The sequence below is a fragment of the Bacillus rossius genome, chromosome 11 (genome assembly GCF_032445375.1).
Source record: "Bacillus rossius redtenbacheri isolate Brsri chromosome 11, Brsri_v3, whole genome shotgun sequence".
NCBI lineage: Eukaryota > Metazoa > Arthropoda > Insecta > Phasmatodea > Bacillidae > Bacillus > Bacillus rossius.
Window position 1 is genome coordinate 58,020,758 of NC_086338.1, and position 23,990 is coordinate 58,044,747.

At 42.4% G+C, this 23,990-nt stretch overlaps 1 protein-coding gene across 5 annotated transcripts in view; it reads right to left on the bottom strand.

Moving 5' to 3' along the window:
* LOC134537099 (eye-specific diacylglycerol kinase) overlaps positions 1 to 23,990 on the bottom strand; it is a 221,446-nt gene that overhangs the window by 143,730 nt on the left and 53,726 nt on the right. For 4 of the 5 annotated variants that reach the window (XR_010075925.1, XM_063377379.1, XM_063377377.1 and 1 more), the window contains exon 1: positions 1,189 to 1,270. The exons of the other annotated variant lie outside the window; for it this stretch is intronic. The gene's annotated coding sequence lies outside the window, so the exon portion shown is untranslated. Of the gene's footprint in view, positions 1 to 1,188; positions 1,271 to 23,990 lie in introns of those variants that run through there. 5 annotated transcript variants of the gene reach the window in all.

Genomic DNA, 23,990 nt, shown 5'->3' on the forward strand with positions numbered 1-23,990 from the left:
ATATAGACATTAATAAAGAATATTAGTTTTGATAACTATTATAGTTTTGTATACATAATTGTATAGTTAAATATGAAGTGACTTTTGAGCATCAATAGTCATTGGCAAAAACTGTTGACACCCTATTTAACAAAACAGACTTAAGGTATAGGATAAGTGTAACTATGACAAAACCTAGCTGCAAGTGTTAACACATTGTTATTATTAACATTAAAAAAAATGGTCTAGCAATAGATAAATTACTACCAGTAGTATATTAGCAAGAACCTTCTTAATTCCAGAGTAGTCTAAGGCATGCCACATTTTTGTTCACTATGGATGCTGTAGCGGATAAGTTTTATTCTCCATCAAAGCAGTGTGATTCTGGAACTGCTGTTTTTAATATTGTTAGGTTAGATTGAGTTCAGTTAATCTGAAGGTGATCTCTGCATAGCTTGCCAGTATACAAGGTAAATGGCTCACTTTACAATAATTACAAAATTTTATACCTAATTATAAGCATATATTAATTGGACGGCAGTACTTTTCATGTTAGAAAATGAAAATGTAAATCGATATTAGTTTCCATGCAAGAGACAAGGTGTAAGTACCCAAATGATAGACCTGTTGTTCCCACCAGCCTGAAGAATGGTGAATAAAATGGGAGTGTCCCGATAAAACCCCCAGGCAATGCAAACGTCCACCATGTTTCCAATTAGTTGAATATCTGTGCTGGGAATAAATTCCCAGTCACCTTGGGAAGCGAGTGTTATCACTCAACTAGTGCATCTCCGTTGGAAGTATTTCTATTTAGACACACTACATAATATAGTAAAGTTGATATACAGGAAATAAATTCTTGGTGGACATGTAAATACTAGACTTTGTCTAGTATATAAATATGTATGTCATGTTGGGTCTGCTGGAAATCTGAAAAATGACTTTGAGCAGTTAGTAACGTTGTAATTTTTGCAGCGTAACACCGCACAAATATTTCCGGCCATTCTGAATTACTGTTCACATAATAATGAGTTCATTTATTCGTAAATAGAACCATAATCTTATCACACCAAACACACTTCAATGCCTTTTACCGCCGTTTCCAAAGCGTAGGTTCAGTCCACGCCGCCAGGTTCGCTGAAAAACATGTCTCGCATTTATTTTGTCTGTTTCCCATATTATACTATTACAATATTTGGGTCCACGCACCTGGACAGGGAGATGCGCAGGTAGTCGACCCCGAGGAGACCGTCGCTATGCCACTGTCGGGAAGACACCAGCATGATGCGAGCCGCTGTCCCCTCGCCATCTGCCCGCTCGCTCCACGCGGCTCTTCACCCGGCCATCACACCACCACTCCAGGCGACCGTCATTCCACCTGCACGCGACAGCCGCGGCGACGGATCTCCGAGCAAACACTGATAAGAACGACGGCAACGACTCCCGCGCCGAGACGAAAAGCAGTTGGTACCACTGGGCTGCGTATCCTTGGTAAATATACTTCTTCACTCTCGAGAACTGTGCGCGCGGACTAGCGACCAGAAAAAAAAATTACGCTGTTTTCGAATGGCCTTTCAGGATAAGACTGCACATTCGGGCAAAAATAACGCGAGTTCATCGGCTGCCGGCTTGTTGAGTCTTCTCAGCTGGTTCGTCCGTGATTCGATCCTTCTTCGGTTGAGATATTCGTTCAGATGTAACGGTAAGCCGATAGCCAGAATCATCTAATAGTTTATATGTATTTGAATTATAGCCTATAGCCGAATGAATTCGGGAATATTTTCCGGTCCCTAGTGATAGCACACCCGGTGACGCCGCGACACGCCTCCTGCACTCGGCGGCTGGAAGCTACGACTGCCGCGCGCCGACAACAAACAGGTTTGCCTCCCGCGTGGCGAGGTGGTGACGTCATCCGGCGGCATGCCTGGCTCGGGATCACATCTCTCTCCTCTCCCCTCTCTGCCCACTTCCCCTCCGCCAGGGCTGCCAACACGCGCGCCTCCACACACACCACGCGCGCGCTCGCTGCAAGCACGTCTAGGGAACAACCCAACCGAAGAGTTTCGGGTGGTAGGTTCGGAATAATACCGCCCGGTCAAATGACCAGTCAGACATTTTTTTGAGAAGTAGGTAGAGACCGGAAAAATTCGCGAATTAATTTCGCGATAGGCTAAAATATAAATAGTTATACCTCAGTGCTGCCTCTGCTATTGGCTCCCAACTCACCTGGAGGACTCTGGGCCAGCGAGAAACGCGCGACCAAAGCTTTATCGAATCACAGGCCGCTACGTTGGGACGTCTCACAAGACAGCAGCCAATGAGTGGGTGGCATTTGACCGAGTGTACGTAGAACTATGGAGATCATCCTGCAAGTCATTGAACCCGCGAATTTTTCCTGTCCCTACCCTTAGGCTATTTTAACGTAATTCTTTTTAAGTTTTTTTTAAAGTTATACTTCTCTAGCCACGTTATGAAAAAAAAATTGATGAGAGTGATGTAAGTGACAGCAAAAATTTGCTGTCATTAATAACTGAAACAAAAAAAAAATATTTTGTTGTCACCACAAAATATATGGAGACGGCTATAAAACAGTTATATATATATATTTTTTTTTTAGTATAGTCAACATTAATATGTGAAGTCTTTACGCAGCGGTCTGGTTTCTATTCGGCCGTGAGAAATGGCAGTTGAGCGTTTCGATGACCTAACACAGCGGACAGGACGATTTCTCCAACCTGGCGTCCTTGACAGAAAAACAAAAAAACAAGTATACCTGCTGGGGACTACTTGCACGGCCCACTTTCTACTTGCGTACAGACGGACACGCATATCGCATCACGCGCCAGACCTTCAAGGCCTATGCCTTTCCCTATCGGCGCCGCAGAAAGACTCCGTCGCACCGACGAGTTTACCAGCTACGCCGTTAAGAATCTTCACATTAGAGATTACTAGGGACCGGAAAAATTCGCGGGTTCAATGACCTGGAGGATGAACTCCATAGTTCTACGCACACTCGGTTCAAATGCCACCCACTCATTGGCTGCTGTATTGTGAGACGTCCCAACATAGCAGCCTGTGATTCGATAAAGCTATGGTCGGGTGTTTCTCATTGGTCCAGAGTCATCCAGGTGAGTTGCGAGTCAATAGCAGAGGCAGCACTGAGGTATAACTATTTGTTTTTTAGGCTATCGCGAAATGAATTCGCGAATTTTTCCGGTCTCTAGAGATTACCATATCTTTATCCTAGAGCATTGGAAACATTTTTTTTTAAAAATAACTTACTGAGCCACATCATCCTGGTTTACAGCAGTTATTTGGGTGTACGAAGATAGATTCGTTTCTTTCAGGCGCACTCTTAGTTTCTAAGTCCAATAGTTTAATGTCTAGAGACCGGACAAATTCGCGAATTATTTCGGCGATAGGCACGAATTCAAATGCATATACCTTTATAATGATTTTTGCTATTGGCTTACTGTTCATCTGGACGAATCTCAACCAAATTTAAACCCCTCAACCAAAGAAGGATCGAATCACAGACGAACCAGCTGAGACGACTTACAAGTCGGTAGCCAATGAACTTGCGTTATTTTCCTAACTGTACAGGGGAATGTGCAGTCTATCCTGAAGGCCATCAAAACCGCGAATTTTTCCGGCCCCTATTAATGTCATTTCTAACGGACTACGTACAAGTGGGCGGAAAAAACCTTGGATACCTTTTAGTGTGTTGTTAGTTTCTAAATCGGACAATTTAATGTCTTTTCTAACGGAGAACGTACAAGTGGGCGGAAAAAAAACCTTGGATGCCTTTGAGTGTGTTGTCACCAGCTCAGCGTGTGTTGATTACCCAGGGTGACTGAATTCGAACACTAGCTCACCTAAATGTTTTTTTACGGGAAGCTGTGTTTTGAATTCACGAACGAAGTTGTTTCTATTTTTTTTTATATTTGCATTTAAAATTAATTGAAGCCATAACTATATTTTCAACAGTTACTTTATTCAACTACCTCCTTCACTCCCTCTCTATGCTTACTGCAATCCGGGGCATTTAGCGTGCGCGAGAACAGAAACCGCCGCTAGACAGCGCAAAAAAAAACCTCTATTCCGTCCAACAGATCGCAATGAAAATTTGGTATATCGTGATTTAGCCTGTCCTTAATCCTCGATTACAACAAACAGCGATTGTGGCCGTCATAAGCATTTGGTGAGTTGAGTTTAAAATGGAATATACCTTTTCAAACGCTTTATAGATTATAGGTTACATAAAAACCATCTCCTTTTTTTTTTTTTTAGATATAAAGAGGTAAATAAAAAAAACTGTCAGGACAACGTGTGTCGGGTTTTTCTAGTGTTGTATGAAATAAAAGTTTTGTAAAGTTTATCAGATTATATTTTTAAAAAAAATGTAGGTTTATTGTGGTAAATTGGGGAGGGTGGAAGGAAAAATTTCCTGAAGAATTGTCGCTGTATTAAGTATTAACTTGAATAGTGTGAATATAAGGATAAAAACAACGCGACGGGACTCGAACCAGCAGCCCCCGCGCTCTGACGGCGCCCGCAGGCAGCTCTGCGTCAAAGGGCGTATCGACCCGCGCCGCGCGAGCGTGATTAATGAACGCCCGGGATTGATAATAGATGACGTCACTCGAAACAACGACGGAGTCACGGCCGCGAGGTAGTTCTCCCCCCTCCCCTCTCCCTGGGCTCTGTATCAATCACGTGGTTATCCATTGATATGCACACCGCCCCCCCCCCCCCTCTCTCTTCTCCACTCCTTTGCAAACCGCTTCATTCCCCTCGGTGACCCGAGCACAATCAGAGGAAGTGAAACAGTTCGTAAGATGGCGGTAATCAAGCTGCAGTACCGCCAACTGAATGAGCCGCTAACGGAACATTCTAAACCACGTTATTTAAAGTATTTTCGGACATACGCCATTCCTAGTTTGCACTGTTTTTTCATGGGGAAAAAAATTCAAGAACGCAAATTAAGAATAAAAAAAGTAAAAACAAAAACCGCAGAGAACAGGCCTAAATCACCTGATGTCAAACATGTGGACCCAATGATGAATCTGAACAGGTATTATGGACAACACAACGACGAAAAAAAAATTCAAACTTAAATGTCCGACAGCACAAGAATTCCGTGGAAGGTATTTAGTCATGGAAATAAAATGAATACAACGACGAGATATTTACAATAATAACTAGGGACTGGAAAAATTCGTGGTTTCGATGACCCCTAGGATAGATTCCACTATCCTCTATGTACACCAGCTCATTGGCTACTGACTCGTGACACCTGCTAATCTGGGATGTTTGTGATTAGATACTTCTTCAGTTGAGGGTCATTCATTGGCTCACAGTCCTTCAGGCGAACTGTCTTCCACTTACTGAAGCGGCAATAAGTTACACGCACTTGGATTCTAGCCTATCGCGAAATAAAACCGCGCATTTTTCCGGTCTCTAATAATAACAGTAAATGTAGGTAGACAACAAAACCTGGAAAATGCAGCGAATATACGAACAACAGCTAGAAAATAACGCAGCAAAAAAAAAAATTCAAGAAAGCAATCGGAATAAATTTACTGTACTGTTTTCGGCTAAATATATTTTTTGTTTGTTTTGGTTTGTTTAATTCAGTTGGCTAATACTGTTTACAGAGAACTGCTCCAAGTACGCCACAAGGACAAGTGAGTATGGGGGAACGTGATTACATAGCTGTGTACTCGAGTTCGGATACGGTTGATGTTTAAGACTATGAAGTCGATACCGCAATAGTTTCTCATAGTCATAATCCCTAGTTTTCGTCAGCCACACCCCTGCTGCCTTCAGTGAAATGCTTAAATACCCTGCTGTCAGTACAGTTTCGGTAGACTCTATTGATCTATTAATTTTCACCAGTGGCGGATGTATACCACTCCCCTTTTTTTCGAAAACGAACTGCGAGATTTCGGCGAATGTGGTGTGTTTCTTTGGATGATGCAAGATGGGCAGTGGTAGGCATTTATTGCGAAAAAAAAAAAAATGAACGACCACTGGACTGTAATATGTTAATCCTGCGCCTTGTGATTGGCGGCCGCCTGCGAGAGAAGCCATTGCCTTGTTTGGCCGAGCCACTCATAACGCGTTTGTTTCCGCACTGAGTGGCTGTGATTTGTGTTCTAACAGAGGACATGTGTCTGAGTGAAAAAAAAAAAAAAAAAAAACAACAAAGATTAGCTGTTACAACACCTGGAACTACAAACCATACAGGAAGTGATGCGCGTTGTGAGAATGATAACGCGACAGTCCCAAGCCCCAGTTGTTTATGTAAATTAAAAAAAAAAAATACATAAATTCTAATTTTATTTATTTATTCTTAGTTTCTTCAAAATCATATCTTCACCAAAAAAAATCCTGTATTCGCCACTGATTCTCGGTAGTGTAGAGTTATTTTTTTTTAAAGGGGCGTGTAATCGTAGTGGCCGTCAAGTCACCTGTAGTGATGACGTAACACGGCCGAGTGGTTGGCATGGTCGCACGCTCCAAGAGTGTTTGTGTGTGTGCTGTACACACACACAGCCACGCACATGCACGAGACCCTGTGACTAGAGACAGGAAACATTCGCGGATTCATTTCACGATCTGATAGAATCCAAACAACTGTACCTTTATATTGCTTCTCTGATTGGCTCACAGTTTATCTGGAGGACTTTGAGCCAATGATGAACCTTCAACCAAAAAAGTATCGAATCGCAAGCGTCCCAGTTGACAGGTGTCACGAGTCGGTAGCCAATGAGCAGTTGGCATTTGCCTGAGTATGTAGGGGATTGTGGAGTCTATCCTAGAGGTCATCCAAAGCGCGAATTTTTGCAGTCTCTAGCTATGGAGCAGTGGTGGGTTGTAAAGGGCGGGTGGGAGGGGTAGTCTCTCCCCTCCCCCGCGGGCAATCAAGGAACCCGTACGCGGAACTGCACCGGCCGTTGCTAGCGCGCGGAGCAAAAACAACCGGGATTTACCCGCCCGAGGGAGGGATGGGGGAGAAACAACGGCTCGAGGTTGGAGGTTAACGCGAAATATATGCAAAAAAAATATACACATAACTGTTTTGTAAAGCCCCAGGATGTCTCGGGGGAAATATTTGAAAGACATGAACGGTTTTTAATTCGCCCCATCCCCCCCCCCCCCCCCCCCCATGTACCAACAGATTATTTCGATTGCCGGCCAGTGGGCGGCGGGTGGCTGTTTTTTTTCTCGGCCGCGAAAAATACGAACCGCGTGGAACGTCATAAATAGAGACCGGAAAAAGTCGCGGATTTATTCGGCGATAGGCTAGAATTCAAATACATATACCTCTTAGATAATTTTGCTATTGGCTTACTGTTCATCTGGACGAACCTCAACCAGTTCACATTAGCTATTATTAAGCTACTAAGGTTTAAAGCTTTTTTATAATTAACTATCATATATATATATATATATATAATGTTTCTTCTATGCGTTCGCGCCTCATTCATCCGATTGAGTTGAAACCTTATACATTCCGCTGGCACTCTCGCGAAAGTTTCTGTAATAATACAATAGTTGGCGTGCGAGACGTATCGGATAATACATATTATATATTTTGTTATTGCATTGTTTAAGCTTTATTCGTATCCACGACAACGGGCTTTTTCTTTGTTGATAACCTCTGCTTCTCCATGGCAACGGCAATTGTATCCTTTTTTTTATACTCGAGGCGTCACCGTGCGCTGTGCTAGTGTTATGTCTTATGCGTGTGGACAGCCGTGGCACAGCACGGGTGCAGCAGCTGTTTCATATTAACTATTGTTGCTACAGTTAACTATCAACTGTGTAATGAATAGGGACCGGAAAAATTTGCGGTGTCGATGGCCTTCAGGATAGACTGCACATTCCCCTGTACACTCGGGCAAATAACGCAAGTTCATTGGCTGCCGACTTGTGAGTCGTCTCGGCTGGTTTGTCTGTGATTCGATCCTTCTTTGGTTGAGGGTTTATTATTGATTGAGATTCGTCCAGATGAACAGTAAGCCAATAGCAAAATCATCTAAGAGGTATATGTTTTTGAACTCTAGCCTATCGCCGATTGAATCTGCGAATTTTTCCGGTCTCTACAGATCGTTCTAGAACCAAATTTTTCACTGAAAAACATTTTCCGCTTCAGCTAGCTTCATCGATATTTTACGTTTTTCCGTGACTTTGCTTCTGCGTCAGCCTGTGGTGTCATTCCCTGAACACCTGACAGTTGACGTCACCAACTGAAATATTCATCAGGTTTCCTCCGTCCGTCTTTCTCTCTCTCTCTCTCTCTCTCTCTCTCTCTCTCTCTCTCCATATCGATCATTCCAAGCTGTGAAGCGAAAACAGTAGGTTTTTTTTCCACCTTCCGTTTAGTCGCGTTGTGCGCTGTGCAGCTAGAGAAGAATTATTCTTGCACCCAAGCCGGTTAAGTGTTGACGCCTCTACAACTTGCAATTACAAATATTTTGATACCTCTTGCAATAAATCTCCCGTGCTAATTTTTTTTTGTTTGACACGTCATAGGACTAGCTTTGGCTACTTCTGTGTTCCGAATGAATCTTTGTAACTGTTATTTTGTCTAAGACTGCTCAAGCTACACACTAACAACGCTATAGTGACATAATGTATTCTAGTGGTTCAAATGATGTCTTGCATTCTCTGCCTGGAATCCGTTTCCCCGCTGCTCATGATTAGAGACCTGTAAAATTCGCGGATTCATTTCGCGATAGGATAGAGTCCAAATACTTTTGACATTATTTTGCTTCAGTGATTGGGCCACAGTTTATCTGAAAGACTCTGGGCCAATGAAAAATCCTTATCAGAAGAATTAGCGAATCACGATCATTTCAGTCAACAGGTGTTACGAGTCGGTAACCAATCAGCAGATGTAATTTGCACGAGTGCATAGAGGATCATGGAGTCTATCCTTTAGGGATTTGAAATCGCGAATTTTACAAGTCTCTACTCATGATACTTGCTGTGACCAGCAGGTCACAATACAAACATCTGTGTACACACAAAGTATTAGTTTTTTTTTTTTTTTTGAAATTACATTATATATAGTAACAATTTCCTGTGATACTGGACGATGGACCTGAGATGAAAGGTAAGAGGTTTTTGAAAGACAGAACATTAGTCATGTAAAATTAATTGAGGGCACACAGTAAATAAATCCCTAAATTGTTACAATTTGTCTTCAGAAACTTCAATCAAGAAAGTGGTGCAAACTAATCACTCGAAAGGCTTTTATACTTATGTAAATAACGATACTGCAAAAAAAAAAAAAAAAACAATCCCTCGCACAAATATTTTTGTTTTTAAAAATATCTAGTGAGCTGTGCAGTAGAAACGAAATGCCAGCCACAAAACTGTCTGTTCTGAAGAGAGAAAAAAAGTGAAGACTTTTATCGTGATTAGCTTATTGGAATAAGTGCGGAGCGCTGTAGAATTGTCCCGCCACGAGAGATAAAAAAAAAAAAAAACACCTATTGTAAAGGGAGGTCTGAAGAAAATTTCCTTTCTGCTGCCGTGACTCAGAATCTTATAAGAGGGAAAAAACTTGGTTCCTAATCATGTTTAAGAGAAGCGCGCGCTCGCTCTGTTTCGAGAACCCGCCGGTAGATGGCAGGTGAGTGGCTTGCGGGCCGAGGTTTAGCGCCTCGTGCGCCTGGAGGTCACAGGGGACGGAGCAGCGACAGAATGCACTGGTGGGAAGACGGGAGGACCCCGAGAAAACCCACCGCGCCCGCGAAGTAGCCAAGATCTGGCCAATGAGCGATCGAGGCCCCCATGTTGAGTTACGACTTTAGCATATTTAGCAGCCACATGAGTTTCCCACACATTGAAGCATTGTTTTTAAAAAGGCACATAGTCAGGGACCAGAAAAATTCGCGGTTTCGATGGCCTTCAGGATAGACTGCACATTCCCCTGTACACTTGGGAAAATAACGCAAGTTCATTGGCTGCCGACTTGTAAGCCGTCTCAGTTGGTTTGTTTGTGTTTCGATCCTTCTTTGGTTGAGTTTCGTCCAGATGAACAGTGAGCCAATAGCAAAATCAAAATTAAAGAATATGTATTTGAATTATAGCCTATCGCCGAATGAATCCTCGAATTTTTCCGGTCTCTACACATAGTGTTTGATTTTACTTTACAAAATCAAACGCACCTTTTATGATAATGGTGTATATAAATGTTCTATGATTTAGTACATGTCGCAATAAGAGAGAGATAAATCTTCTACGATCTTCCGTCTGGTGGAGACATCCCTCTTGAATGTTTAAGTGTTGCCGAGGGTTTCCCACTGAAATAGACGTCCTTTCCACCAGAATTATAGCCCCGCTAGTTGGCAACAAAGGACTGTGGCCCCCGATATAAATAGCCGACGAAATTCTAACGCGGCGTCTGAGAGGGGTCTATAATTAAATGCACGCTATTTCAACATCCATTTCCCTGAGAGTATGTCCAGCAGGAAGGTCGCCAGGGAAGCTGAAGACGCCACTCACCTCGACAGCTGAACGGAACAGTGAGCCCGTGATGCGTAGAGACCCGGAAAATTCGCGGGTTCATTTCGTGTTATGCTAAAATTCAAATAATTATACCTTAGTGCTGCTTCTGCAATTGGTTCACTATTAATCTGGAGCAATGAGGGCCAATCAGAGACCCTCACTCACAGAAGTGTCGAATCACAGACACTCAGTCGAGACGACTCACAAGTCAGCAGCCAATGAACAGTTGGCATTTGTCCAAGTGTGTAGAGGATATTGGTGTCTATCCTGGAGGTCATTGAACCCGCGAATTTTCCGGGTTTCTAGTGATGCGCTGCGACACGTTTCCATGCCAACCTGTTCCACGCCTAGAGATGGTCTGGCTCTCATTGATCACTGCACGGAGAGGAAACATATTCGTGGTTTCAGTTAGCGTTCACGCATGTCTGCCTCTGTGGTGCTTCTGCGATCGGTAGGTCCGTTATTATTTTTTTTTTTTTGCGAAAAGATTCCCAGATAAGTCATGTGTAGGGACCAGAAAAAATTCGCGGTTTCGATGGCCTTCAGGATAGACTGCACATTCCCCTGTACACTCGGGCAAATAACGCAAGTTCATTGGCTGCTGACTTGTAAGTCGTCTCAGCTGGTTTGTCCGTGATTCGAACCTTCTTTGGTTGAGGGTTCATAACTGGTTGAGATTCATCCAGATGAACAGTAAGCCAATAGCAAAATCATTATACAGGTGTATGTATTTGAATTCTAGCCTATCGCCGAATGAATCCGCGAATTTTTTCGGTCTCTAGCCATAGGTTACATTGCTGCAGTCTAATGATCGGTCTGATTATTTCGCGAGAAACACGCCGGAAGCGACAGACCCACGGCTTGTGTGGAAGACTCTGTGGTCTGGGCCAATGACGAACCCTCACCTTAATAAAAGCATCGAACCACGGGCAGCCCAGTTGCACCAGCTCTCAAGCGAGAAACCAATGGACATGCGGTATTTTCTCGAGTGAAGCGAGGCATGTGGGGTCTGCTCTGTAAGAGGTCGTTGCACCCACGTGATAAGAGATCGGCGAAATTCGCGTTTATTTCTGTTATCACCCAAATTCAGCACTCTTAAACAAAAAAAATCAAGTGCGCGTCTATGATTCATTGGCTGCTGCAAAATTTTACTTTTTTTTTTTTGAAATGCATGGGGTTGGGTTACGTTAACTTTGTGAATTTTGTTAATTTTTTATTGTTCTTTGGGGGCGTGCCAAATTAACTTTCTATCCGAAGATAACGTCTTCCGAAAGCTTGACGGTACGCACTCTATCTTGTGTACGAGTGACCACGGGAAGTTACGATGTCCCCACACAGCGGCGGGCAGCGACCTGCTGCAAACAACTGCGCTGCGACTCGCTCGAGAATACTACTCGTTAGAGAAACCTTCTGTTTTCACCACGTGATTTTTTTTTTAATTCCGGAAGAGGTAGGGGGGGGTTTAGACGACAGGAACCTCTCAAACCCTCTCCCCCCCCCCCCCCCCCCGGGGCACGTCCCTGCGTGCTGGCAGTAGACGTGTGCCTGAAAGGAACTCGACCAATCACGACGCTGCAATGTTATTCGACTCTCGACTAGTCTCGAATCTTTTCGCGAAACGTGCATGGGTCCTAGTCATCGATTATTCCCACCGAATGACCCTAAAAAATGAAATTTATTCGTATAGACCGGAAGAATTCGCACATTCATTCGGAAACAGGCTAGAATTCAAATACATATTCCTTTATAATGATTTTTCTATTGGCTTATTGTTCATCTGAACGAATCTCAACCAGTTATAAACCCTCAACCAAAGAAGGATCGAATCACGGAAAAACCAAATCGAGACGACTTACAAGTCGGCAGCCAATGAACTTGCGTTATTTGCTCAAGTGTACAGGGGAATGTGCAGTCTATCCTGAAGGCCATCGAAACCGCGAATTTTTCCGGCCCCTATTGATTCGTAACTACTTGGGAAAGCTTAGTGCCTTGTAATCGGAGGTAGGTAACACGAAATGGAAGCTGCAGGTAGGGGAAGTTGGGAGAGAGATAAGTCCTAGAGTGAAAGAAAAAGGATAACACGAATAAGGACGCTTCCCTCAGAGAGGCTGGGTCGAAGGGAAGGACGCCTCGGCTCGTCGAAGGAAACTTCTCACTCGCCGCCTCTCTCTCTCTCTGCCGCTGACTCGGGCGCCGTCTACGAGAAAGAAAAACACGTGGGTGCGCGGGCGTTTGACGGCAGACAGCGCGCGGTGGAAGTTCTCCTCCTGGGAGTTGCCGGAGTCTCGGCTCCTCCGAGGGAGTGTTATGTTACCCCCTCCTCCACCACTCCTCCAGCCCACTCACTGGAACTGGCTGAGTTGCGAGGTCCTTCATGTTAGCCTTCCCATCTCTGCAGACAGGAAAGGAGAGAAGTCTTCATGGTCATCTCCGAAGACAGGAAAGGAGAGAAGTCTTCTATGTCATCTCTGCATACAGGAAAGGAGAGAAGTCTTCATAGCCATCTCTGCAGACAGGAAAGGAGAGAAGTCTTCATAGCCATCTCTGCTGACAGGAAAAGAGAGAAGTCTTCATATTCATCTCTGCAGACAGGAAAGGAGAGAAGCCTTCATAGTCATCTCTGCAGAAAGGAAAGGAGAGAAGTCTTCATGGCCATCTCTGCAGACAGGAAAGGAGAGAAGTCTTCATATTAATCTCTGCAGGAAGGATAGGAGCCAGAGTGGCAGGCCACGTACGCACAAACGGTAATCTGAACACGACCCTCATATACACAGCATGCTTTCCTATTGACAAAATCCTCACTGCAGACCCTCCCCTTATTTTATCGATGAGATTGGTATCTCCAACTGCTGGCTGGTAGCTGGCCGGCCCATAACCGTAGAAGGGTGTGAAGGAACACTCGTGGACCAACCGTCAAGACAATTCAAAATTATAAAATTACTAGCTGAAGTAGCCGTCGTTGTCCGGGCTGAACACAGGACGCAGAGAATTTTTTATTAAATCGGATGTAGACAGTAATTTTCTTCTTAATTTGAACGTCATGTATGCTAAGTTCATCAAGATTTGCCCAAATTCTGATTTAAAGAGTAGAAAAGGGCTATGTGGACATGTACAGTTATCTTTCTCTTAATTTTAACACCAAGTGTGCAACATTTAATAATGAAATACCAATATCCTGGTTTTTGAGGGATGGGAAAGGGCGATGGGTCTGTTTCTAAAACACCATGCGGGGTGGAAGATGGGGGTGGTTATTTTTAAATAAGATATAGAAATAAACTTCCTCTTGTTTTTAACATTAACTGCCTAATTTCATTTAAATGTACCAACATAATGCTTTAAGAGTTGAAAAAAAGGGATGGGTTAGTTTTTCAGAATCCCTGTAGGCAGTTGAACAGTAATTTTCTTCTTATTTTGAATGTCATGTGTGCAAATTTCCATTAAGAAGAACAAAAATTCTGCCTTAAAGTGTGGGAAAGGGATGGGGTAGTTTTTCGACATTTACTTTTTTTTTCTAAATCAGTTGAAGACACCCATTAATTCAAACGCTAAGTGTGCTAAATTTATACAAAAAGTATTAAAAAAAATATGTTTTAGCGAGAGAGAAAATGGGATGGCTGGGTTTGTTTTATTTATTGTAAAATGTGACACACATATTTTTATAAAAATAAATTATTAACAATACTTTTACCTTTATTTTGAACGCAAAGTTAACAAAATTTCATCAAGTAGTGTTGAATGTCTGTTTTAAGGGGTGAAAACGGGGGATGCGGATGGTTTTTCGAAATCTCATTTAGAGATTTCAAAAGTGATCTTCGTCGTGTTTCAAAGGACAAGTGAGCAAAGTTTCAACTCAATTGGATGCACGATGCGCAAACTCATAGAAAACGAACAAACCAGAAGACGAAATCACATTCATTTTTTTATGATTCAGATTATAAAATTAACTATATTAAAACGGGGTAGAACGCTTACCCCTGATTGAGATATGCATCGGCTATGTGCATTACCGGACTGCTTTGTAAGGTCCCCGAATTCTCTTATTTGCAGGCGCGCTAACTCACGCATTTTAGTAGTACAGAATTACTAGGGACCAGAAAAATTCGCGGTTTCGATGGCCTTCAGGATAGACTTCACATTCCCCTTTACACTCGGGCAAATAGCGCAAGTTCATTGGCTGCCGTCTTGTAAGTCGTCTTAGCTGATTTGTCTGTGATTCTATCCTTCCTTGGTTGAGGTTTTATAATTGGTTGAGATTCGTCCAGATGAACAGTAAGTCAATAGAAAAGTCATCTAAAAGGTGTATGTGTTTAAATTCTAGCCTATCGCCAAATGAATCTGCGAATTTTTCCGGTCTCTAATAATACAGCAACAAAGAGAGGAACCAAGCGATGACAAACTTGACAACACAAAGTCAGTACAGCGACACACATGAGAACCCAGCGATGAAAGTAAACGTATTCTGGCAAAACAGACGAACACAGGAGTAGGCTTCCAAGAGGCAACTTGTTGCGACGTTTTGGGAACTGAGGTCTGTTCCCACCATCAGGAAAGAGCAGTACACAACATTACTGTAATACACAACTATCGTGTATTGCACATTTCTGGCAAAATGAAGAGGAAGTGGCCCATGTTACCAGACGAAATCTACAGGTAGGTACCTCAGTATCAAAATCGTTTCGTTGTAAAACTACAAAATCTTAACAGCGTGAGTGCGACGTCTCGAAATATCGAGAAGGCGATTTACTCTTCCGGTGTAAATCTTGTGTTTATTTTCGTCGCTATCGGACGACTAATGCTCGCGGCACACGTGAAGTAGTTGAAGAAAAGGAGAGGGGAAGGGTGGGGGCAGTGTAAAATGATTTCTGTTTGAGAAATTCAGCCGAGACTTTGGATTCTGAGCCGGTACTGCCAAGCCAACTTAAGAGTAAGTACAAGGAGTCTTAAATATTTTTCCGCGAAATATTTCGAGACCTATGTGTTTGTTAAACTCCGTAGCTTTGTCTGTGTTTCGTGTTGAGATTCTGTCTGTGCTACTTTCGTGATTGTCCTTAATTTTACAAGTTCTCCACTCCTCCCCGCGACCTACCTATACGAATGACGACCCGGCGATGAAAGACATATTTAATCACGTCTTTTCTTAGAATTTGATCAATCACGCCAAGTGCAAAATTTGTCTTCCGATAATATTGGTCATATTGGGGCCATATATTGACTAGATCAGTGGTTCCCAAACTTTTTCAGCTGGCGACCCAACTTTCCTTATAGGAATACCTCCACGGTCTGTCAGTCCACTGTGGAGTTAAAAACCTTATTTGCATCATATCCCTTCCTTATGTGTGTGTATATATATGTATACACATATAATATTATATTATATACCATATATTATTAATATACCAAAAAATATTGCACAATAATGCATATATAAATGCTTTTTTTAAAGATACCGATTGATAATTGATAAACAATTTGTGTTCTGATTTGAAAATAGTTGTCAAAATACAAGCACTTTGTAGCAAAACAGTTATTTATTTAACAATAGATACGTGTTTGCACACAATTCGATTTGTTTAGTTTTTTTCTTATCTTCCCTGATGGTTTATTCGATGGTTTCTGATAGTTCTAGGATGGAGTCGCGACCCGCTGGCGGAACTCCTGGTATGGACGGACCCACATGTGCCTTGTGACACGCGCGGATGCACTTCACGAGGGGTCAGCGTGCGAGCAGGTTCCACACCCCTGTTCCAATCCTGCTTCTGGGACCAATGGCGGCTTCAGGATGACTTTTCGGGAGGGGCTATCGCACAAAGAAAGGTCGTAGTTGCAAGAAAAAAAAATGAAAGTGGTCAGATATTGGCCTGGGAATATTATTCACAAATTACAGGTTTCAAATACAGATACAAATACAAATGCAGCTCCAAGCAACTTTTGATGAGATGAAAGTTTAACGTACGAAATTTAAATATATAAGTAAACATAAACAAACACTAATCAATGAAATTGGTCTCGGGAGGGGGTGTCTCCCCCCCCCCCCCCCTTCTGGAGCCGCGCTTGTCTGGGAGCTTCGCGGATTCTCCGCGCGCCGGGAGGACGCCTGGGTTTTTAATCTGCGGATCGTCGATGTGGCGATCGCAGCGAGGCTGTCGTCGTCGACGTCCCAAAGTCGTCGATGATCGGCTCCAAATCGATTATCGGGCCCGGCCCGGCAGATTCCTTGTTCGCGCGCGCCTCCGCGGTATGCGGGGGTATGATTCCCCTGGGGGGGGGGGGGGGGCTACCCTTCCTGGAGAGCTCTGGGGCGGATATCGAATCACGAGGAAGGTTCGGGCGCGGTTAGGTGGAAGGGGTGGCGGTAAGGGGAGGGGCGGAAGAATTTCATCCCGTCTTCCCGGGCCGCGCCCCAAACATCCTCGCAGGAGGTCGCGGGTTCGAATCCAACTCGCCGTCATCGCCCACTCTCGCTCGGAGCCCAGTGCAGTCCTGCCTGCCTTGACACACCGACAGTGCGCAGAGCTTCAGGGGGGAAAAAAACGCGATTTGAAAACTACTCAAGACATCCGATTTCACGGGAAAAAAAAAATACATTTAACAATTCGCTGAGAGCCCACAAGTAGTTTTGTTTCCAGATAGCAGTTTTTAAACTGTATTTTTTTAGAAGAGTTGAAAATGGCTTAAAAGACGTTTTATTTTTTCCAGAGTAATCTTCAGGCATAAAACAACTGGTACAGATTCTTGAAAGCACTGAAGGGACTTGCATTGGCCATGTATTGTTACGGTCGCCGCTCATATGCACTGGGAGAAGACTGCGCGCCAGTCCAGAAGTGACACCGCGCTACTAGCATAGACACAGATACACCCCTGACTAGGCGGAGTCCCATTTCCTCGTCAATACTTCTATATAAGTTAAGGCCAGTTTCTGTAAATTTAGCACTATACCTGTCCTGCATCTGTTGTTCCGTCACAAATGTTTTTTTCGAGAGACGTTGACTACGTGTTATAAAAATTGCTGTAAAACTCGCGCAAGTGATAACAGTCACAAACATTTGCACGAATGTTTACACCCATCTACTTAAAACAGTTAGGTATTATCACTGACTGACAGACATGAAAGTTTGCGCAGGAATTCTTTATGCAACGTAGGTGATCACTAAGGAAGGATGTTTTGAAAATTCACCACTTAGTGTTAAGTGTTTTAAAATGTCGAAGGTTAATATTTAACTGTGAAAAATTCAAAGTATTAGCTGTTTAATGAGGTTTAACAAAACGGGCAGTATTTTAATATAATTATTTGTTGAAAATCAAGTCCAAATCCGGGATCTATTGGACTTCAATTTTTAATTTGGAAAATACTTTAAAAGAAACCGCCACGTTTGTAATGCTTTAGAGAACCAACAAAATGTTAAATATCTATGCCACCATGTTCGTCCCAACACAATTTTCCTGACTACTTAATTACAGGGATTTTTGAAGTTGTTATTATATTTTCTTGTGGCTATTCAAGTTTACAAAATGTATTCGAGGATAGTTTCACTGCCATAAAGCTTATTTTGGCACACCAATACAATTAGTACATCCTCCGTGGGTCCACCATTTTGTTGACTAACTCGTGGCTATAGCAGTTTCTGCATGCATGCACGTTGGACTTCCAACCTGTCAGATTTCCGTTGTGTAATGCACGTTTATTTCATTACATCTCTGGTGCATACTAAAGTTTCACCCCCAACGCGCCTAAATAAATATTACCTCAAAAAACCATATTACACCCTTGTTAAATGATTTACAGTTAGGTTTTAAAAAGGGGCAATTTTTCCCCTACTTTTCCCCCCTTAAAATGAATACTTTTCACATATTTATCACGCTCGGAATTGTTTTAAAGAATTCTACGTTAAATTTCGTGTCCGAGTTTCGTATTATAATTGTATTGGCATCATGAGAACACATGAATTTGCTCGTTTCCGAGGTTAGAAGTTTACACATCATTGGTAACTAATGAAAGACTCTCTCACATTTTTTTTTCGTTTCGTTACTTTTATTTACGGAATGATTACGTCAACGCCTGAAACTATCCTACCGGTTATAAAAAAAATTCAGTTCACTTAATCGTCAGATGAGCTGGAATAGTGGAACATTCATTTCACTTATATCGTTCCCGCTTTGGTACGTCCGCCACGAGATAAACTCGTAAATAAATTCGCGGGGCTGCAGTCAACTTGTCGTGATCTATTTGCTGCGTGGTAACATGGACCAATCACAAACGAGTGAAAAACGATCGCTCCACTCAACGAGGATAAACAGCCCTCTCTCTGAGCACTAGAAACCGAGTAAACATGGTTCACTCCCGTGCGCGCGAGAGAACCGCCAAGTTGACGCTGCTGCCAACAGTATATGCCAAAAAGAAAAACTTCCGGGATCTTTAATAATAATTATTACGCGCTCGTGCGATAGAGACACGGCTTCGGGTCGCGTGTGACCCGTCACGAGACCGCACGCTAGTTCGCTGCCGTGCTCGTAGGGGCGAGGAGACGCCTAACGCGCGCGCATTTGTCGCTCTTAGCGCCTTCCGCCGCGCGTCTCAGAACACGCCAACCCCCTCCATCGACCCCCGCTATCTCGTTCCGGCTCGCCGTGTTCAAGATACGCCCGCCTCGGAAACACTGCCAACTTTTTCACGTGCCGAGCATAAATAAATGTTAAATTAATCTCTTGAAAATACGATAAAGAATCCTGCAAACTCGTTTTTAAAGGCGATAGATTTTTTATCACAAACACCCCCCCCCCCCCCCCAAGTAGCGCAGTTAGGAAAGACCTTTTTCAAATATATTTTTTCTGGTCGATAGTCTGATATCCGTTTTAGTTACCAAGTAAAATGAATTATAATTAATTACCTATACACTTTGGCTCATAAGCTAAAACTTCCATTTAAAACGTGCACAAAATTCGACTCCCGAACTATTATGAGTAATAGGTAGAGACCGGAAAAATTCGCGGTTTCATTTCGCGATAGGCTAGAATCCAAGTGCGTGTAATTGCCGCTTCAGTGATTGGAACACAGTTCACCTGGAGGACTGTGAGCCAATGAATGACCCTCAACGTAAGAAGTATCGAATCACAAGCATCCCATTTAGCAAGTGTCACGAATCAGTAGCCAATGAACAGGTGTAATTTTCCCGCGTACATAGAGGATCGTGGAGTCTATCCTAGAGGTCATCGAAACCACGAATTTTTCCAGTCCCTAGTAATAGGTAGGAGTAAATATTTTTCACGAACAAATCTGAAAGGTCATTGGACTGCACTAAGGCATGCCTGCGCCAGCTGTATCTTCCTTGTGATTGGCGGCCGTTTGCGAGATAAGCCATTGTGTTGTTTCGGCCGGGCAATTTGTTTCCGCACAGGATGGCTGTGATTGGTGCGCCGACAGCAGACATGTAACTGAGAGAAACACAGACGATGCTGAAGAGTTTTAACGCACGGACAAGGTATGGAAAGATTTTCGCGAAAAATACATTGCGCTTGCGCTTGGTATTAGCTAGAGACGACAGCCAATCAACAGTTGACAGAACCAAAAGTAGTAGAAGGATACGTAGATCATTGGTACTGATTTTTTTAAAAAAAACCCTGTCAGATTTGTAAAAACTTAATCACTTAATCGAGACATACTTTACGAAGGTTCGAAACAGAACCACCTGAAGGGTATGAAAATGTAGGAGAGAGAGAGATAGATAAAGAGAAAAATACCATGGGCCCAAATATCAGGAGGCAATTTGAGTTTCGTAATATTATTTTTTTCTGCTTGGGTGAGTAAACCCTGATAGGTAGAGACCGGAAAAATTCGTGGATTAATTCGGCGATAGGTTATAATTCAAATACATATACCTTTATATTGATTTTGCTATTGGCTCACTGTTATTCTGGACGAATCTCAACCAATTATAAAGCCATAACCAAAGAAGGATCGAATCACAAACAAACCAGCTGAGACGACTTACAAGTCAGCAGCCAATGAACTTGCGTTATTTGCCCAAGTGTACAGGGGAATGTGCAGTCTATCCTGAAGGCCATCGAAACCACGTATTTTTCTGGTCCCTACTGATAGAACGAAAGTAACAAGTCTGTTGTTGATAGAATTCATAGGAAACCTTACAAATTACGCCATACGCACAGTCCATTTTTTTGACGTGATAACGTCTTATAAACGCCGGCCGCACGCACGAAAAAGCATGACTCATTGTCCCGTTTCCACCTGAGCCGAGCGTGCAAGAACCGGCCAACCACCGTGCGAGAAAATCTTCTATAATACCAAAGAGGTTAAGGCGGGGCTTTTTTAACGAATTGTTCGTGATTATGTTTAAACAAAATTATTTAAATTAAATCTTCAAAAAAACTGTAAATAATATTTGAAAGTTAAAAAGTATGCAATTTTTTCATCAATGTTTTTCTTATGACGTTATCACGTAAAATTATCGTCCGTAAACCGAATTTAGAGACAAACCCACTTTTTTATATTTACGGCCACAGTAAAGTTTAGAGTGTTTCGATGTTAATTGTTACTGCGGCGCTTGAAGAGTCGGTGTCTCCCCGCGGTCCAGGTTTGGGGTCGAGCTGCGGTCTCCGGCGACGACAGCCGGACAGCATTTCCTTTGATTCAAGCAACACGTCGAGCCGCTCATTACGTAGGTGTAAGCGAACCAACGGTGAAACGAATAAGAAAGGAGAACAAAGCACGCAATGCAACTAATAGCAACAGTTCTTTATCAACACCTGGTAAAAACCGAAGCGATTGGCGAAAAAACACACTACCATGATTGTGGATGATTTAGATAGATGCGTTATCAGAAAAACAATACATGAGTTAGAGCCACGGAATTTTCGCGCTTTCATTTAGTTGCAAGCTAGAATGAAAACGTCCACACTGTCGCGCTGTATTCATGATTGGACCGCAGTTATCTGGACACGCCCCTCTACGACCGTGAGCCAACGATGTCCAGCTAGGAGAGAAGTAAGCGAATCAGGTAGTGCCAAATAACAAGGATAAAAATGTTCTCGCTAAGAAATAAACCAATGGGAAAGTAAAAATGGGTCGAGCACACCTATAACTTTGAATTCTATCCTGAGGCCAGAGGAATCCGCGAAATTTACGGGACTCGATACATGACTTTTACGTTCGCTTGAAGAAAATTCCAACTGTCCCGAAATTGTTGCCTATAATCAAGAAAAAAATAGAGTTTCCATGGGGATCCGGGACTCTATACATGACTTTTATGTTCGCTTGAAGAAAATTCCAACTGTCCCGAAATTGTTGCCTATAATCAAGAAAAAAATAGAGTTTCCATGGGGATCCGGGACTCTATACATGACTTTTATGTTCGCTTGAAGAAAATTCCAGCTGTCCCGAAATTGTTGCCTATAATCAAGAAAAAAATAGAGTTTCCATGGGGATCCGGGACTCTATACATGACTTTTATGTTCGCTTGAAGAAAATTCCAACTGTCCCGAAATTGTTGCCTATAATCAAGAAAAAAATAGAGTTTCCATGGGGATCCGGGACTCTATACATGACTTTTATGTTCGCTTGAAGAAATTTCCAACTGTCCCGAAATTGTTGCCTATAATCAAGAAAAAAATAGAGTTTCCATGGGGATCCGGGACTCTATACATGACTTTTATGTTCGCTTGAAGAAAATTCCAACTGTCCCGAAATTGTTGCCTATAATCAAGAAAAAAATAGAGTTTCCATGGGGATCCGGGACTCTATACATGACTTTTATGTTCGCTTGAAGAAAATTCCAACTGTCCCGAAATTGTTGCCTATAATCAAGAAAAAAATAGAGTTTCCATGGGGATCCGGGACTCTATACATGACTTTTATGTTCGCTTGAAGAAAATTCCAACTGTCCCGAAATTGTTGCCTATAATCAAGAAAAAAATAGAGTTTCCATGGGGATCCGGGACTCTATACATGACTTTTATGTTCGCTTGAAGAAAATTCCAACTGTCCCGAAATTGTTGCCTATAATCAAGAAAAAAATAGAGTTTCCATGGGGATCCGGGACTCTATACATGACTTTTATGTTCGCTTGAAGAAAATTCCAACTGTCCCGAAATTGTTGCCTATAATCAAGAAAAAAATAGAGTTTCCATGGGGATCCGGGACTCTATACATGACTTTTATGTTCGCTTGAAGAAAATTCCAACTGTCCCGAAATTGTTGCCTATAATCAAGAAAAAAATAGAGTTTCCATGGGGATCCGGGACACTATACATGACTTTTATGTTCGCTTGAAGAAAATTCCAACTGTCCCGAAATTGTTGCCTATAATCAAGAAAAAAATAGAGTTTCCATGGGGATCCGGGACTCTATACATGACTTTTATGTTCGCTTGAAGAAAATTCCAGCTGTCCCGAAATTGTTGCCTATAATCAAGAAAAAAATAGAGTTTCCATGGGCATCCGGGACTCTATACATGACTTTTATGTTCGCTTGAAGAAAATTCCAACTGTCCCGAAATTGTTGCCTATAATCAAGAAAAAAATAGAGTTTCCATGGGGATCCGGGACTCTATACATGACTTTTATGTTCGCTTGAAGAAATTTCCAACTGTCCCGAAATTGTTGCCTATAATCAAGAAAAAAAATAGAGTTTCCATGGGGATCCGGGACTCTATACATGACTTTTATGTTCGCTTGAAGAAAATTCCAACTGTCCCGAAATTGTTGCCTATAATCAAGAAAAAAATAGAGTTTCCATGGGGATCCGGGACTCTATACATGACTTTTATGTTCGCTTGAAGAAATTTCCAACTGTCCCGAAATTGTTGCCTATAATCAAGAAAAAAATAGAGTTTCCATGGGGATCCGGGACTCTATACATGACTTTTATGTTCGCTTGAAGAAAATTCCAACTGTCCCGAAATTGTTGCCTATAATCAAGAAAAAAATAGAGTTTCCATGGGGATCCGGGACTCTATACATGACTTTTATGTTCGCTTGAAGAAAATTCCAACTGTCCCGAAATTGTTGCCTATAATCAAGAAAAAAATAGAGTTTCCATGGGGATCCGGGACTCTATACATGACTTTTATGTTTGCTTGAAGAAAATTCCAACTGTCCCGAAATTGTTGCCTATAATCAAGAAAAAAATAGAGTTTCCATGGGGATCCGGGACTCTATACATGACTTTTATGTTCGCTTGAAGAAAATTCCAACTGTCCCGAAATTGTTGCCTATAATCAAGAAAAAAATAGAGTTTCCATGGGGATCTGGGACTCTATACATGACTTTTATGTTCGCTTGAAGAAAATTCCAACTGTCCCGAAATTGTTGCCTATAATCAAGAAAAAAATAGAGTTTCCATGGGGATTCGGGACTCTATACATGACTTTTATGTTCGCTTGAAGAAAATTCCAGCTGTCCCGAAATTGTTGCCTATAATCAAGAAAAAAATAGTGTTTCCATGGGGATCCGGGACTCTATACATGACTTTTATGTTC